At 33.4% G+C, this 19,093-nt stretch overlaps 1 pseudogene; it reads right to left on the minus strand.

Moving 5' to 3' along the window:
* Positions 1–328: 328 nt before the first annotated feature.
* On the minus strand, positions 329–17,463 carry LOC134280096 (uncharacterized; annotated as a pseudogene).
* Positions 17,464–19,093: the final 1,630 nt, after the last annotated feature.

The raw sequence follows: 19,093 nt of genomic DNA on the forward strand, positions 1-19,093 counted from the left end.
AGATATGTATGTTTATGTCCATTTAGTAAATTTTACTCTCTTTTTACGCTCATGTACATAAATATAATGTATCTATTTAACTTTTTAAAAATTTTAATTTTCCAAATGTAAAAAATACTGTAGAAGTACATTTTTCCGCGTGGTATTAATTTACGCTATGTACGCGGTCACAGATAAAAATTTTACTTAATATAAATGTAAGGCATATAGTCCAAGAAAAAATACCCGCGGATTAAACAGAAATTGAGATTCCGCAGAATTATGACCCCGCGGAAAAAAGTACGTCTACAGTATATAAAGTAACTAGACATCATTAATACTTAAAATCTCAAATTTTTAATTTTCAACTCTGCTGCATTTTCATTTTCTTTTTTCCGTTTTAAGGTGTCACTTGCATCCACAATAACACCCTGATAATACAATCCACTCTGAAGATCCCAATGTTCAGTTTTAATCTTAGTTATACCCATTTTGATGTCATTCCTGTACAGATTCAATACTTCATCTGAAACATTTGAATGAAAACCAAACTTTTCACCCTTAACCATTCCCTCTGTAGGTCCAGACAACAGATGTCTATAGTTTAAAACTAACCATGTTGCAATAACTGTTTCCAGAAGTAATTCATTGTCATCCTCAGAAAACAATGGCATTTCCTGACTCAAAAAATAAAGGTCCTTCTCACAGTCATAAAAATGAAACTGCACATGAGTTTTGCTCACTGCAATGGATGGCACAATACTAACAGCTGAATTACATTTTTTCTGATAGAATGAAAAAACTATGCTTTGAGAGGCAATTTGTGAAAAAAACTTATGAAGGCTTTCAAACTTAGCCTCAATTTGTGAGAGGTTATCTTCTGAACTTTCAAGTAATGACTCGGACTCTTCAACAGGCTCCTCAGGAATTACAGTAGCTGCTATGTGTACTTCAGTTTCAGGTTTTCTTCTCTTATTTCTCTCTTGAGGGCTCAAAGTTTTTCCAATCACTATGTCAAAAAGTCCAAACCATGTTTTGGGATGACCTGCAATGTAAATACGATTTGATACAATATATTACATGATAGGATATCACATCAAATAACACAATATCATTTCATGTTTCATGATAATATTCATTTCACGGTTTGTAGTTGACCCAATATGGTTTATAAGTGATAGAATTTACTGACTACGTATAAACCATATTAGGCCATCCTTAAAAAATTGTTCTTTTGCGGTAACCCGACCGACCCACCAAAATCCGCCCGACTGGAATTTTTTTAACGGTTCAAAATTTTTTTTTTTTTCTTTTTACGTCTCCATTTTCCGTTTTTATTTGATTGATATTTTTTTACGTCTCCATTGCACCTACGCCGTTTTTATCCGATTGATTTTTTTTTACGCCTCGCTTACACAGACACTTTATCTTTCCCCCAAGTACTATTAAAACGTCTTTGTGATCTACAAATTTAGAGATGGTGTCCGAGAAGGTTGCAGAATATATTGACCCTATAGTTTTATCAGTTATAGTGAATTTGAAAGGAAAAACATCTTAATTACTAGTTCAAAATATTGTGCGTCAGTTCCACCTTACAGATACATTGGTATGATGTTTACGAGATCGCCACAGAATTGGTGGCAGACGAAATTCCACGTCGGATGATGGTTGATTTGCAGCTAATTAATAAACTATTCAAATCTTAAACCTCGTATATATCACACCCCAGAAACACTAAATTAGTGACGAGTCAGTTATTTTAGGTGCGTGGCTGATGAAAGTCACTTTCTTTGAAAAAGTTTGCCTAAAAAGAACTGATGTGTTCCGATATTTAAGCAATAAAAAATTGTATTCCTTTAAAATGCTTTAATTTTCTTGTTTGATTAGTAAGGTGAAATCTAAGACATAGTTAATACCTCTATATAACCGAAATTTATTTCTGACATTTTGTCTCAAGAAAAAAAAAAAAAAAAGCCTACCTACCTACTCACACTTAAAATGTTGAGGCGCGTTACCGCAAAAAATAATTTTTTTAAGGATGGCCTTAAGTAAACTAAAAACCATGAAAGTTAACAATTATATCTTAACCGACTGCCTTTGTATAAATGGCAAATAATGGATATAACAATAAAACCAAAGGCTGGAAAGGCCACAAAGGCGTCGAGCTGACATGTTCTTTTATATAGAAAGATATCAATAATTTGAATTTTTGTACTAATGGTCATATATCAAATAATATTTGAATAAAAAAGTAAATGAATTATGTTTAAATTTGTGTTACTTTAAACACAAAAAATCAGTATATTTCCTTATAAAATAGGTAGTGATGCATTTATAATACAATAACTCATCATGATTACAAGAATCAAAAAAAGAAATTTCAAAGTTCAAAAATAAATTATTTTCTTTCTGCTATAAACAGTCTTTGAACAATTTTCGCAGGTTCATAATTTGAATACATCAACAGTGTGTCCCTAATTATAAAAATAAAACATACTTTATTTATTTCAATTTACAAGATTACCTATGGTATGGTTGTTTACAAACAAATCCACCACACGTGCTATCTAAAATGCTTGACCAACTGCATTATCGTGTTTATTTATTGCAACAAAATCATTACATCAATCTAATTAAAATTAGATGTTAAATCCGCATACTCGCTACACTAACATCTAACAACATCCCATAGAGGGTCACTCTAGGCTTCTTATCTTCAATTATGTCAACAAATAAACGATGATTTTGCCAGAAACGATTTGATTGGTTGATAGAATTTGACCTCTGACATGACCCTCTATGGGATGTTGTTCGATGTTAGTGTAGCGAGTACGCGAGCGGATCTAACATCTAATTTTAATTAGATTGTCATTACATATGTTTATTGCTTATAAGCCTGAAGGGCTTTATGGAAGATTTGATCACGTACCAACCCGTATTTATATCCCGATATACATCCAAAAATGATACCTTATTTCTTATATTTACATTTCTTACAAATTATGACAATAAGAATGCTCCATACTTTCTCTTTTGTGATGACCTGGAAAGCCGCTTCGATCAAGATGACGTAACAAAAAAATAGTACAACAATGTTGCAAGTATATGATTATAATGATAAATAAATATGACACTTCTTTAGACAAGACAACCCTTTTTTATTATAATAAAGTGAAATAGAAAAGAAAATTCACTTGTACAATTGAAAAAAAACGATTGAAGCTTGGCGGAATAGTACCACTTCTGTTAAAGTCGCAGAGCGGTTGGAAATTTGGAAACAAAGCGATCAAAAGTTGAGTTAGAGTCTACTTAGGCATTTTCAGGGGAATTTCTATCACAGAATCAGATTCAAAAGCAATATGATTTTCCTTCAACATTATATAGGAAAGCTATTTTAACTTCTAAGTTCTTTTAAGTTCTTTTTATGGAACAAAACGGACATAGAAGCACAAGGAGTTAAATTTGACTGTGATCTGTGAATGGACTAAACACAGGGATCACTTTGGGCCGCGCCTTTGCGCCATTGGCGCTCAATATTTGTAAATGGCGCACTAAAAAATTAGAAAGGGGTCAGTCTGGCGCATGTCTTACAGATATGGCGCTATAAGATGCAAAACTGTGGGTCAAAACTCTTATCTTGGTGCATTTTAGGACCGTTTTAAAGCTGACTGATTGTATTCATGTCGTATCTGAGCATACTGTTACTTCGTTCAATCAGACTCTTTGTAGTCGCGTATGTTCTTTACACCAGCAGAGCGTCTGGTTGATCAAGACTAAAATCGGAGTTGTACATGGAATATTTCCTTCGTTTAGATTACGCTACTAGAAATTTTTTACCGAATACTGAGTCAATTTCATTAATTAAAATTTTATGTAATGATTTAAATGATAAACATATGAAAGTAATACTCCAGTAAGTAATATGTCCTAATAATATTTCTTAAAACTTTGATTATCTATTTCGAAACAAAACAAGTACAAGTTACTCATTGTGTGTCCAGACACTTGCCCGAAATGCCTCCAAAGCGAGGATCGGTATTGGGCCCAACTGACCCAAAACAACGAAAGCTTTCGTTTGTTTTACAAATAAAACGACGGAAACTTTTTAATTCCCAGACTCGGCAGAGGTCTCTGATTAAGAAGAACAGTCCAAGACGTTGACTCCTGATGTCAACGGCAACGATGGTCGTCATTTCCAAGCCAAGTGGCTAACTTTGCATCCGTGGTTGGAATTTGATCAGATGGGACTAAAATGTTTTGCAAACAAATACAAATTTTCTCATTTAAGTTTTTTGCCTATTTTGCTCCGAGTTCTTTGCATACAAAACCAGTCCCTACCTTTTGAACCAAATTTAATCTGCAACTGCCCCAGGTATATTCAGTAGAGAAATGTGCATGTAAGTTTGCATCCTTTATAGTTTAGCTCTTCAACAACCTTCGAGAACTAAATCGATAAAATCCAAGGGGCGAGGAATTAACTCTCCAATATGACATTTTTCAGTACTGAGATGAAATTTAAAAAAAAAAAAATTTCATATTTATAATATTCATTTTATTAAAAAAAAAATTAAATTGGTTGTGTCAGAAATGGCATTTAAAAACCCTTAAAGACCCATCATATTTACTTGAAATTCATCACAAAACAGCATGGAAAATCAATTTTTGTGACCCCCTACCGGGGCGTTGCCCCTGGACCCCAATGGGGGCCTAACGCGGCCCACTTACGCCCGGCGTATGGCCCATGGATTTTAATGTTGATGGGCCAATGGCCCATCAACATTAAAATCCAGAGTGATCCCTGTAAACACGAAAGGTCTGTGATATTGCATTTGTGGTTTTGATCAAGGCTTGTAAGAAAGTCAGAAATAAATTTAACTGAATTAACTCCTTTGACAAATTGCGATTGTAATTATCAAGAACACCTCGTTTCGATGTCGATCCATAAACATTATTCTGTTTACAAGCCTGTCTTACCTGAATCATTTTCCCCACGCCATTAATGTTATATTTTTTAGAAAATGAACAAAACTTCAGATAACAAAATACAGATACGTTTATTTTTTATGCCTAAATTATGTTTTCATTATATCTAATATGTGTGTTTCAGCACAAGTCGGTTAGTTTGAGCACATAGAAAAAGTAGTGACCTAGATTATTCATGCACTACTTTGACCTCTTGATCCATAATGATTTTATGCAGAAATATATAAGGGAAATCATTTGCAAGTTACAGACCTTATTTTTAAGTTCAAAAGGCTTCTAAAATTTATGAAGCAAAAATTAATTTTTTCATGTGATCCTTTAATCTATGACATCACACCATCTATTTCGGTTTGTTTTATCAACATAGCATTATTCATTATTCATAGCATTATTCAGTATAGCAAATCATGATCTTCGCTAATGACAAGTTCTGGAAATTTTGAAACAATATCGATTTGAGACCGTTCTTTTACCATTCACTTTCCACTGTTAAACAGAGCATGTTCGTCGAAATCTCAAAGCAGAGGTTAGTGTCGGAGAAATCTCCGCGTAGTTGTGGATATTGTCAACTCAACAGATGCAAAGTATCGTAGAAAATGTCTGCCATCGTTATTTCTAAAATTGCTTGAGAATATCCAGTGAAGTCTGACACAAGACAGGTGCATGCTTCTGACACCGGAAATTGTTAAACAAACATTGACCAAGTGCAGAGTCAACAGGTGGCTGCCTACGTAATGGCGAATACACTGGCAATAACTTGTTTGATGCAAGGAATAGGGGTGAGAGAGGGAAAATATTTCAAAACAAGGAAATAAAACTAAGAATAAGGTATTTCTGACACAGTAAGTTTAGTATGCACTCATACAACTTGCATAAAACGTGATATCGGCAGTCACTACTCCCTTGTTATCCAGAATCATGGCCTGAAAAAATGGGGTGAAAATTTGGTTCTACGTACAATACGCACCCCTAACTTTTGATAAAATTTTGGCTAAGAAAGTGTGTGTTATACACGTGACTTTACGGTAAATGGTTTATTTTAATGAATAATCTTTGTTTTTCACTCACAATGTTGCTTTCAAGAACAAATCAAACTGTTATCATGACACTGTAAACTGGTATGTCTGTAGCTGCAGATCTGTAGCTCCTGGTCTAAAAAAATTCAAATGGATGACCTGGGAGCTACAGTGCCTCCCATAGTAAAAATCTGCAATTTACGGCGCACAAAAAATGCACTAACAGGTTAAATTTCACATGTTATATATACGAAAAAATAATTTCACTTTATGAAGTATAGCAAAGTGCAGGCTGATGCCAGGTTTATTTTAATTTTGATATATATATAACACTGCATACTAAAAAGCAAAAACATGGTATGGGCATCTACAATAATAACATCTGGAACCTCACTCACATTTGTGATGCATAATATACCTATAACATAAATGAGAAAAATACAACTTGCTACACGGTAACATGTACTAGAAAGTGAAATATTACTTAAAACCAAACACATACAATCAATACTGATTGTATACTGTATACTGTAGCCTACATACCAAATAAAACTTTAGAAATGAAGTGTGGACCATGTTATAAATTGCACAACTTACCAATTGATGTGTCACCATAATTTATACGAAATTTGCAGGAGCAGGGGCACTCCAAGACTTTATGGCTGCTACAACTGTCTAGAATATAGTCCTGGACCAATGATAATGGTAAAAAAAAATGGACAGCAAGTCTTGCTGCCCACTCTGTCTCGCTTTCTTTTCCTCTTGATCCTCCAGATACATTCTGCAGTGCTTTGGTTGCTTCTACAATTATAATTTTACATAATTATGGCTAAAATCTAAATTACATTGACAAAATTGCCTATCCAAGTGTAAAAAAATTATACATTAATAATAATTGGATTTTTGAAATAAAATAACCAAAGAAACACTTAGTCAGTCTTGTTTGAGTCAATAAAAGTAATAGAAAAAGAATCAGTTTATATAAGAGGTAATTTATATTTCCATACATTTCAGGGACATATGTACTGACTTTTATGATATACTATATACAAAGTGATCACTGTCGTACCGTTTATTGAAAACAACAGGCCCATGGGGCCACATCGCTCACCTGAGCAACAATGAATTTATATTGGTGTTAAAAGGATATTGTACCATATGGCCCCTCAGTAAAATAACAAAAAAATAGATATTGTATAGTATTCAAATTTTACACTTATTTTTGCATACACTTAATCTTTGACTTTTATAGAATATCATTTTTACCAAAAATGAGAAAATCCTTTGCAAGATAGAAAACTAACTTTTTGTAGGGGTACACTGTTAATTTCCAATTCCCTATATTTTCGTTCTGCCCCCCCCCCCCCTCACTTTATAAAGCGATCAAAATATTTGAGAGAATATATGTACATTTTCTTCCTTATACTTACTAGTAATATTATTTTTTAAAAACTTATTATATTTCTTGTTCGATATTATACCAGTTGGTGGAATGAACTATATGAGAAGAAGATTTTATTTCAAAAATTCCAGGGGACCTATAGACATGAAGAATAAAATTTTGTCTCAATGCGCTCAATTCCTCAAATTAAATACATTCAAAAATTTAATTGGTCTTCCCCATCATAAACGACTGTTGTTTACCTGGCATAAACTCCCATTACTTTTTCACATTACTCACTTGATTGATGAATACATGATATATTTTCCTTTCCATAGGGAATATTTATGCTAAATTATGTTGAATTTGACCAAGTAGTTCTCAAGAAGATTTTTAAAAATGACCCCCCTTTTTATACATTTTCAAGGTTTTCTCCACTTTGAAAAAAGATCAGTCTTCTGTTTCTGCAATTTATATTTGACTTACCATAAGGATGCTTTGTGCCAAATTTGATTGAAATTGATCAAGCGGTTTTAGAGAAGAAGTTCAAAATGTAAAAAGTTTACAGACGGACAGACAGACAGACGGACGACGGACAAAATGTGATCAGAATAGCTCACTTGAGCTTTCAGCTCAGCTGAGCAAAAAAGGATATCAATGATCAGGGAGTAGTCATTCAGTTATTCATGAAAAAGTATTTAAAAGCATGAAAATTCTCAACAATGCTTCAGCTCCTTTCAAAATCATGTTTTTTATTCAGAAATTTAATTAATATTACAATTTTAGGGCTCAGCACTTTTGTGTTTAATTTTCTTTCAATTTTCAATTTAAAATAGTTCCTTTTTAATATTTCATATTTAGGGGAGTTGTTATTCAGTTGAATATACAGTAAACAAATGGCCCATGGGCCTTATAGGTCACCTGAGTATCATGCAACAACTTTCCAGTGATTGAATTTGGTTCATATTTTAAGCCAAATGCTATGGCATTCACAATTTTGAAAGAGGCACCATATAAATATCACTATATACTTAACAATTGAAAAGAAGTTTAAAAGGTTTACTATATATACCCATGTAAAAGGCTCGGCCAGGGGAACAAAAAATGCATTTCAACTAATCAGCAATAATCAGTAGTGCCCCTACCACACATGAACCCCTGACCCTAGGTCCACACATTGCACAATTTTTGAAAAGGCACCCTTGCTTATCAAAAATATTTGATTAATACAAACTTGCAGATTTAAAACAAATTTTTTCAGTATATACAAGTAGAAGCCCCCCCCCCCCCCTCTCTATTGTACCCCTGATCATGGGGCCTTGAAATTCACAATTCTGGAAGAAGGGCTCTTGCTCATCATTACTATATAAGTAGTTCATCTGCCTAATAACCTGGAGCAGAGAAGAACATTTTCAAAGAATTCATGTACATGTATTTTCACTATATAATCAATAGAGCCCCTCCCTAACACCAGAACCCCTGACCCTAGGGCCTTGAAATTCACAATTCTGGAAGAGGCACTCTTGGTCATCATAACTATGTACTAAATTAGTTTATTTAATACCAAGGAGCAGAGAAGAAGATTTTCAAAGAATTCATGTATAATCAATAGAGCCCCACCCTAACACCAGAACCCCTGACCCTGGGGCCATAAAATTCACAATTTTATAGGAGGCACTCTTGCTGATCACAACTATGTGCTCAGTGAGTTTATTTAATACCCAGGAGCAGAGAGGAATATTTTCAAAGAATTAATGTATTTTCACTATATAATCAATAGAGAGCCCCGCCCTTACACCAGATCTAGAACTCTTCACCCCGGGGCCATAAAATTCACAATTTTGGTAGAGGCACTTTTGCTCATCATAACTATGTATTTAGTTAGTTTATTTATTATCCAGGAGCAGAGAAGAAGATTTTCATAGAAATAATGCATTTTCACTATATACTCATTTTAGCCCCACCCTAGCATCAGAACCCCTGACCCTGGGGCCATGAATTTAACAATTTTGGTAGAGGACTCAATGCTGATTACAATCATGTAAACAGTTTGACTGCTTGATGTCCAGGAGTAAAGAAGAAGATTTTTAAAGATTGCATTAATATTAGTGGTTTTGGCCCCACCCCTCAGGCCCCAGGGGGGCAGAGGTCATGAAATTCACAAATTTTGTTCCCCTTCACCCATAGATGCTTTATACCAAATTTGGTTGAAATTGGTTCAGTGGTTGCAGAGAAGAAGCTAAAAATGTGAAAAGTTTACGACGACAACGACGACAACAACGACAACAACGACGACGACAGACAACGGACAGATTGTGATCAGAAAAGCTCACTTGAGCCTTTGGCTCAGGTGAGCTAAAAATATCAAAGAAAAAAATTTATCAATCAAATAAACAGAAGGCATATAGGTTTCCTCGGCAGGTGTATGAATTCTATACATAAAAGTTACAACATGTATCTGACTTTACCAACATTAAACATTATTCCTTATTTTGTGCAAACTAATTATTATGAAGTCAACTTTATATTCCTATGATGATAAGTTAGATTACATAAAATTAAATTTCAAAAGAAGAATAAAAATTATCCATCAGGTAAACGGCAGACGTATAGATTCTCTCGACAGTTGTGTTTTCCCCGGTAGGCGTGTTTTAGTATTACGATGGAGTAATAAACAATCATACTTATTGTCTGATCTGTCTTTTTTCAAAGCATACATAACATTCAGTGATTTTCTTTAAGTTTGTTCTTTAAAATATCCCAGACTCTACTCAGGCTCCAGTTACAGGAAGCCATTTCTTAATTAAAAACTTTGATCCCGACCTTTAAAAGTGCAAATTTCAAACCCGACTTAAGGCATATCGTCAAAACTGTGTATCAAATATTGCTTGACAGGCGTATACCAGTACATATTGATACATTGATACAGCCCTAGTTCCTGCATCCAAAAGCAGCATTGAACTCAGACTATCCTTGTTCTGGTGTCCTGACTTAAGTGATGGATGTGCTATGGATACCCACATCACCCAAGACAGGTCTCAATGACCAGACATAGTGGAGCTAACCCAGAACAATGACACAGGGACTGTCCCTGGATTTTCTTTTGTTTGTTCGGTGATCTATGTCATTTGGACGGGCCTTGGTATCCCGGCTGTTGCCGGTGTAATGAAGAATAATGACCCCAGTAGAATAATGACCCCTCCTGCTGAAGAATAATTGGATTTTTCTGAAGAAAAAAGACCCAGGGGTTATTTTTCTTCCTGTTAAACATGAAGAAAAATGATCCCCGCTGTAAACAAGAATAGAAATTTTTAACAGTTACGTCACTTCTCTCGTCGACATATGGCGGGAAATGACACAAATAAAGAAAAACAAATTCATACACAATGAGGATGTTGTGTGATAATTAATGAACAATAGTCATGAAAGAATAATTGTTGTACTAATATTATAAGCAATATTCCTTGGTGAATGAGTTGTCAATCGAAGAATGATACATGTATATATTTTTATGGAAAAAGACTAAGGAGGCAGGTAATGCAGAAATATGAATACTTCTCATTTACATTTCTTGGGGAAAGTGATTTCTAAAAAAATCATTTTAAGTTAGTTTTGTTTTCTTTTACATAATACATAAACATCGGTATTCTAAACAATTGTTGTAATGTTGTATTTGTGATCATGAATAGACTTTATACTTTTAGAGCAAATGTGTGAAGAGTATACCTGACTATAGTAAATCTTAAATAGATAATAAACACTGATCAATTATAATAATAAGAGATTGTTTCTACAAGCGTTGATAAGGGGTTCGGGCTCATATAAGGGGTTTATATCCCCCTTGATTTTTATCACACGATCTTAACTGCATCCAAAGTTGTCAATGCTCATACAAACTATTGATGCATTAACCATATTGATATTAACTAAAGTATGCCGATGATAAAGTAAAATATATTTTCTGTTCGAGTACTCTCAGTACTTTGATGATTTTCCTTATAGGCCGTTAACTTCTACTGGCATAATGGCTGCCGTTAGTGCCTGCTTTACTTAAGCTTGGTTATAATGCCTAACATTAGAAAAAACTTTTCATAATTTTGGTTTCATCATTAATTCTGGGTGATGCACTTGCATACCCAGCAGTTTGTAGTAAGGGAAAATCGTCAATGCAAGTATAATTCATAAACAATATTGAGTGTACTCTTTCATCGCCAATAATTAGAATTTTGTTTTATAGTGTCTTGTATCTCGAAATAATTTTAATGTGTTGTCACTCGTAATAAAAAGATACATGTAAATGTTATCGTTAAAATGACAACCATACCCTGATGCAATACGTCAGTATCAGAAGGATTTGAAACAAATACCATAAATCAGTATTCGAATATTTGTGAGTGCTAGTCAATTCATATTCAAATATTCCTAGATGTCATATACAAGGTATTAAGCATATTTGATGGTTTAATTGTATTACTAAGTGGGTGAATGTGTAGACTGCTTAAACACGTCAGTTCGAAGTTGAAACTTAATGCACGAGTATTCATTGAATTATGTGCGCATTTATTCTTTATGCAAATAATAATATACTTATATGGTAAAAAGATGTGCCGCTTCTTTTTTTTTTAATTTCCATCAACTACATAAAATATTTATTACTTCTTTAATACATATAATACACTGCAGTCCTGACTTCTGTATGAGACTGATACATAACTTTGTAAGTCATTCCAAATATTTCTGCCATGTTTGATATAGTATTAAAAAGAAAACCAATAGCGCTAATAATTACGGAAATGTTCTGTTTATTTAAAAAAAACAAAAACAAAAACAAATTATATCGAGGTATCTTTAAAAAAAAAAAACTTTCGATGTATCTTTTGATATTATATCTCCGTAGCTCACACTCATTCAAACAGTTATATGAATTGAAAAATCCAGAATGTTTGCCTCCGTTCGATGTAAACCCTGGTTTTACTTTCAATGTAAACAAGCATGGTGGAGGAGTCTATTACTGGGTTAAGCATGGCAGTCATAGATGGCTCTGTCTTTACTTTTGTTCAGAGTAATGAACGTTTTCAGCTTCTTTTTTCCATTGTAACGAAATAACATGATGCTGCATAGTTTAGAGTGCTTAATATGGGTGTTAAACATGTTCACGATCAAATATTCGAATACTAAATGTACATTCGAATATTAGAAATTTACTATTCATTCGCGAATATTCGAACATTCATTTTAGCACTCAAGATTAATCGCTTTTTTCACAAGTTTATTTGAATATGAATTATAATTTCTGTTACTTTCTGTAAACTGCAGTAAAAATTACAATATTGTAAGACTATTTCACAAATAAAAAAATATATATAATGCTGAAAAACTAAAATCTATAAGGGGGTCATTATTCTACAGGGGTCACTTTTCTATGTCATTATTCTATGTTATACTGGAACGCCTTTCTCCACTTCCTAGTTATTAGCTGTTAGTACCAGACATAGACTAGATAGAACATTCTATCGTTAAAATGACAGATGTCCTACGGACCCGGTTTAACAATAGAATGCGTCCCATATACTCGCTTCGTAGCAAATAAAAAAAATATATCGAGCTGTATCTCGTCTAAATTTTCATATGATTAGTCTCAAATACTGTGGTTTCATCAACATTCAAGCAGGGTTGTCTCTAAGACCCGGGAGCAGGGAATTCCCCAACCTAAAATGACGTAATTACTGGGCTATTTTTTTCATTTCAACCACAATCTAGCCATAAGCTAGACCTCCAGAGCCCCTTCTACTTTTTTATTTCTCCCTTCTACATCAATTTTTAGAGACAACCCTGAATCAAGGGTATCAATTTTCGTGGATAAAGTAAAAATCACAGTTTCAAGGATATGTAGATTCATGGCCAATGATCCTATCAATACAAAGTGTTAGTGGAGATTGCACGTCAACGAACATTAAATTTCATGGATAAACATAACGATATCCACGAATATTGGTATTCAACGAATACTGGTGAAATCACAGTGCCTACTATGTTGTTCTTTTATAATCAAATTTTACCACATTCACTGTTTTTGCAATGAAATTACTGCCACTTTTAACATCACATTTAAAAATTCGCTGTTTCCGTTGCCATGTTAATGATAAAATCGGAGACATTCCAATGCGATATCCGACAAAATGTCAGGCAAATTCAAACGCGTATATTAACAAAATGCCTTGATATGACCCATTAAATGGATTATTTTGTGGATTTAACTACATATGCATATTCAAAAAGGTTTGTAGTGCATAAAAATGTGTTTTTCCCCTGCAGATTAATTTTAACAAACTTAAAAGCGACGCGAAGCAGATCCGCATCACGGCTGCTACATTGCAAGTGTATGGGACGAATTCTTACTGTGACCTGATCGTAGCCTGGTCATGGTAAGATTATTCTTTCTAGACATAGACCTACTCCTCTAAAAGAAAATAAGGGGGGAGTGCAGTGATTGTGGACTTATTCCATGCGAGTCCAGCGGTACCATAGACACGCATTATTGTGTTATTGTTAAAGTAGACAATAAATACCACAGTACTAATGCTTTCCACAGAATTGTACATGAATAAGGTTAATCAGTCCAAACTTTGTCCGCAAAAAATACACAATTTTATCAAGTGGTGACACTGTAGTATAGCTCCCAGATTGTCCATCCGAATTTTTTCAGACCAAGCGCTATCACAGAGTTCACAATCCCTGGCTACAGTGAATTGCATCCAATTTGAACCTTTACAAAAAACTTGGCATCAGGTCATCAGAAATGCTTTCTGGTAGCAGTCTAGACGAACTCCAAAAACGGCGTGAACTCCAAAAAAGAAGTCTTTGGTTCCGTCATGCATTGCGGCAAAATGGCTTCCGATGTAAACAAAGGATGGATTGTCGTTCACTTTCTCCACAAATACGACCGAATAATGGCTGTATTTAGTAAACTGTGACTGGATTTTAATTTTTGTTGAATAAATAATTGCACTTATTAAATCATTTAGTGGTTATTGACTTATTTATCGCTCTGTATTTTTGCATAATAGTGATTTGGGATATACGACATCGGATTCAATAAAGTCGGTAAGAATTAATTTCCCAACGTAATTTATTGTCCCCTTGATTTAAATTTTATGCCATTCCCACTATAAACATGATAAAGATGCTTAAATTTTACTTCCAAGACACTTAGATCGTATTTATTTTTTAAAAAACCGCACAATTTTCACAGCGGAGCAGAGATATTAACAGGTTCGTTTTGAGAAGACTTTTTTACAGTAGTTTTAAAAGAATGATTTTTTTTAAGTTCTTAAACTGATAGATTATAATTCTAAAAATGTTTTCAGGATTATGTATCTGTTCATATGTGATAACAATTAGGTTAATAGGATGGCGATAACTTACGCTTTCAATTCAGATGTCATACAGGATTATATGATGAAATATTATTACAAATTGGTAAAATTCGGTCAATGTTTAATAGTTACAACATATATATTATATTATTCATTTTACATATTTTTCCATTTTATCATATATTTAATACCCAAACATTTAATTTTCTTTGTAATTGATATTTTATGCCATTCCCACTATAAAGATGCTTAAATTTTACTTCCAAGACACTTAGATCGTATTTATTTTATAAAAAACCGCACAATTTTCGCAGCGGAGCAGAGATATTAACAGGTTCGTTTTGAGAAGACTTTTTTACCTTCGTTTTAAAAGAATGATTTTTTTTAAGTTCTTAAACTGATAGATTATAATTCTAAAAATGTTTTCAGGATTATGTATCTGTTCATATGTGATAACAATTAGGTTAATAGGATGGCGATAACTTACGCTTTCAATTCAGATGTCATACAGGATTATATGACGAAATATTATTACAAATTGGTAAAATTCGGTCAATGTTTAATAGTTACAACATATATATATATTATATTATTCATTTTACATATTTTTCCATTTTATCATATATTTAATACCCAAACATTTAATTTTCTTTGTAATTGATCTCATTTGAAACGTGAACCAAAAAAAAAAAAAAGCAACAGAGGAAATGACGTGGAAACTTAACGGATTCTCATGTAACTGTCACCTGATCGACTCTTGTTTATGATTAAAACCATCAATTCAATACTTTTTTAATTATTGGTAAGATTTATTTAAAATGCAATTGCTCATTTCTGCTCTAAACATGCTGAATTCATTCGTACACGATAGACATGAAAGATAGAGGAAATTCGAATAACTGAAAATTCGCCAGCGTCCCTTACTCATAAAAAACTTCTAAAATCAGTAAAAGTAGTAGTTCTAAAATGACTAACTTAGTCACTGAAAACATATTATCAACCACAGAGATGTTTTCATAAGATTAAGACTGTTTAATTTGTATTTTGTATCCTACTTGTACGAGGTCTGGCTGAAGCTCAATGTTGGTCAACTTTGACTTGAAATAAAAAACTATTTGCACATGAAATCAAAATTCTAACAAATACGGGGAAGTTTCTAGTATGCCGGTCCCCAGAATCATGCGATTGCGTATGAGCAGTTATTTCCCTTGCCGTTGCTATGCAGAATGTAAACAAACCGCAATTTCCCACTCGCTTCAACAAAACGCATCCGATAGAGTGATTAGGGTTAGGTTCTATAGTTTTTAAAATTGTGGTTGTTTTATAAATCCACTCTGTAATCTTTCTGACTTTGGGCTAAATTATGTAATTTTTGCTTACAAAAGGCACTAGATCTACTATGAGTGTCTTTTGTGACCAAAAACTTGCATGAATCAGCCTGTGCCGCTATCCTACACTTTGGTTTAGTTCATGAAACTTTTGCTTTACAAAGAACAGGAAAGTTTTATAAAAAGTTCGGATAAATCAACTCTAATGTCGAAACATGACGATTTTCTATGCAGAGTTTAGGCAATTTATTGTAAAAGCGACGTACCGTTAACTGCAGCTCGATATCCCGACCTCCTAATGTCCAAATATTCAGAATATTTTTCCTTTTAAATCGAAGTTGATGCACAGTTCAATCCATCGATGACTAATAATTAGCTAACATTTGTTAAATCCCTATTATTCTCACAAAAACCTCGCAATTTTAATAGCATTGCACTTTAAATCCTATCAGGCATTTCTTCATTACGTCAAAAGACAAGTGACGCATCTCATGAATATTTCTGAGATTACGTCAAAATTGATCATGTGACCATATTCCTAAACAACGCAAGATGGAGTTTTACTTCCTAAACAAGTACGTTATTGTACGAAATCTTTTAATTCTCATTTTAAAAACTGTGTTTAAAACCAGTTTTTTAAACCCAATTTTTCACAAGGAACACGAATTTAGGGTCAAATTTGCAATTTGTGGCTTCTTTTTCGATTTTGTCGATCGCTCACGCGATCGTCTATACATTTTACACCGCCTTCGGCGGCACCTATTTTAGCGCCATATTTATGGGGACCGGTATACTAGAAGTGTTCCCAAATACGTTCTCTAAAAACATTTATTGTTAATCATTTCTGAGAACTTACATTATTGCAAGGTAATCCAATTTTTTGCAAAAGCACTTTTTAGCAGAGCCCACTTTTCACGATTTTTCACCGTTTTTTGATGTAACTGCGCATGCGTGGACTCGTTTTTTGGAGTCTTTTCTGGACTGAAATTCTCACTTCCGTTAACACCGTTTTTGGAGTTTGTCTAGACTGGGTAGGCCTACTTAGAAAATACGTAATCTTACCTTTCAAATTCGAAGTGTAGGAGATTAGTTTTTGTAGTAAAGGGTCATCACTTCCGTCCTGTTTCATCATATATTGCAATAGCATATGATGTCCCTTGCCAAAAATCTCGGTGAAGACGTACACCTTCTTAGACATCTTAGCAGCATGCACGCATGCCTTGGAAAAGCATATTGCTTCTTTGACACCTGCATCGCAAAGTTTCAGCTTTAATGACGACAAACTGAACAATTCTGAACATTCTAGTCTTTCCAGCGGTGCACTCAGATACGACATTGTTGAGGAAAATTTTAATGCGCGCCCGAGAAGTTGCAATTGTGGTTGCAGTTGACTATTGGGGTGCGTCGATTTACCCAAATGGACCCAAATGGACCAAAATTGTGATCCAAATGAACCCAAATGGCAATTCAAATATAAAATCATTGCAATACAATCGTTACTATTATTCTCATAATAAATTTTATTGAATTTTAAATGAACTACACTATATAATTATTTTTTTTATTCAGACAAGTTAAAGATGAATCATGATGAATGTGCCTTGTTCAGAAGACCAGGCCTAAAAAGCCATAATAAAAAAAACCTGCAAATATTGTTATAATATTTAAGATAAAATAATATTTTATATGAAAACATGATATAAAGAATTTTATTCGGTAATAACCAATATTTGCCCCCCCCCCCCCCACCCCAAATCAAACTTTGATGGAGATATATTTAATAAAGTTCTTAAACAGGGGAGTATATTCTGACTTCAAAGCACTGAATATTTCCATTTGTAATGACGCCATATGTACGTAATGACGTCACAAACATGACGTAAATTTCAGTTTTTATGAATTTTACAGAACAATGTACATATTTCGTCGATATTTTGAGTAAAAGTCACCGAGTGCATGTGTGTTCAGGATCAATATTTTGATATAATGTGTAGAATGATAATATCAATGAAATATGTCAATGTTGTTCCTGAACAAACTTGCGCTCTATAAATTTTAAAACTAAAATTGTTGAAATTTTGTCCATTTTGTCCTCTTTCTGAAAAAGGATATAAAATCGGACTAGTTTGTGACGTCATAAAAACAAAAATTGTGAATACACTGCTTTGACACTATAATATTTTCTGTTAATTTATATTTCTCATACAATTTAGTGAATTCAGCACATTTAAGGAAGTTTTTAAAATTTGACTTTTGTGGGGGCAAATATATGCAATATACCGCATATAGTTCTTTATAATTAAAAAATAGCAAAATACGTGGTATCCACGAGCATCAGAAACTGTGGAAAATGAAAACAAACGTCAATTTTAAAATTTTGTAAAGAAACGTCATGAAATGATAAAACTGCGTTTTAAAATTAAAATTGAATTTTGATAAAAAAAAAAATAAAATAACAATATTTTATCTTGTAAACGTTATAATGGGGGGGGGGGGGGGGGGGGAGGTAAAAGAGCATTGAATTAAATACCGACACTAAATTCAAATAAATAAATATTCTATGAATACTGAATTGAATAGAGCAAAGATACACATCATTTATTACCAGTCTGTGTACTTTATTCTGCATGAATATTTTTTTCGTTCAGAACTTATTCTGAATATTTACACACTAAACCTGGCGCGTTTTCATACCCAAACAAACAGGAAGGATCAACTATCAATATTACCAATTAATATAGAATCTTGGGTAGAAATAGGGAATAAATGCATTGTATACCTTCATCAAACATGACGGAACGTATTCAACCTCTTGGATTGCGTTAAATATGTTGCGAATAACTTGTACCATTTTCTTCCCACACTTTTTAATATGCTTCTCTTGTATTTGGTCTACCCCAAAGGCTTTTCTGTTTTTCAAGGATAAAACGGTGTCTAAGACTTCAGAACGCAATATAGGACCTCATGGTAAAGTAGCATTGGAAATAAGCGCTTTTATTTGCTTATATTCTTCTTGTGTATTTTTATAGA

This window comes from Saccostrea cucullata, unplaced genomic scaffold, assembly GCF_032062105.1.
Source record: "Saccostrea cucullata isolate Sc308-1 unplaced genomic scaffold, CSIRO_AGI_Scuc_v1 ctg1398, whole genome shotgun sequence".
NCBI classification, from domain to species: Eukaryota; Metazoa; Mollusca; class Bivalvia; order Ostreida; family Ostreidae; genus Saccostrea; species Saccostrea cuccullata.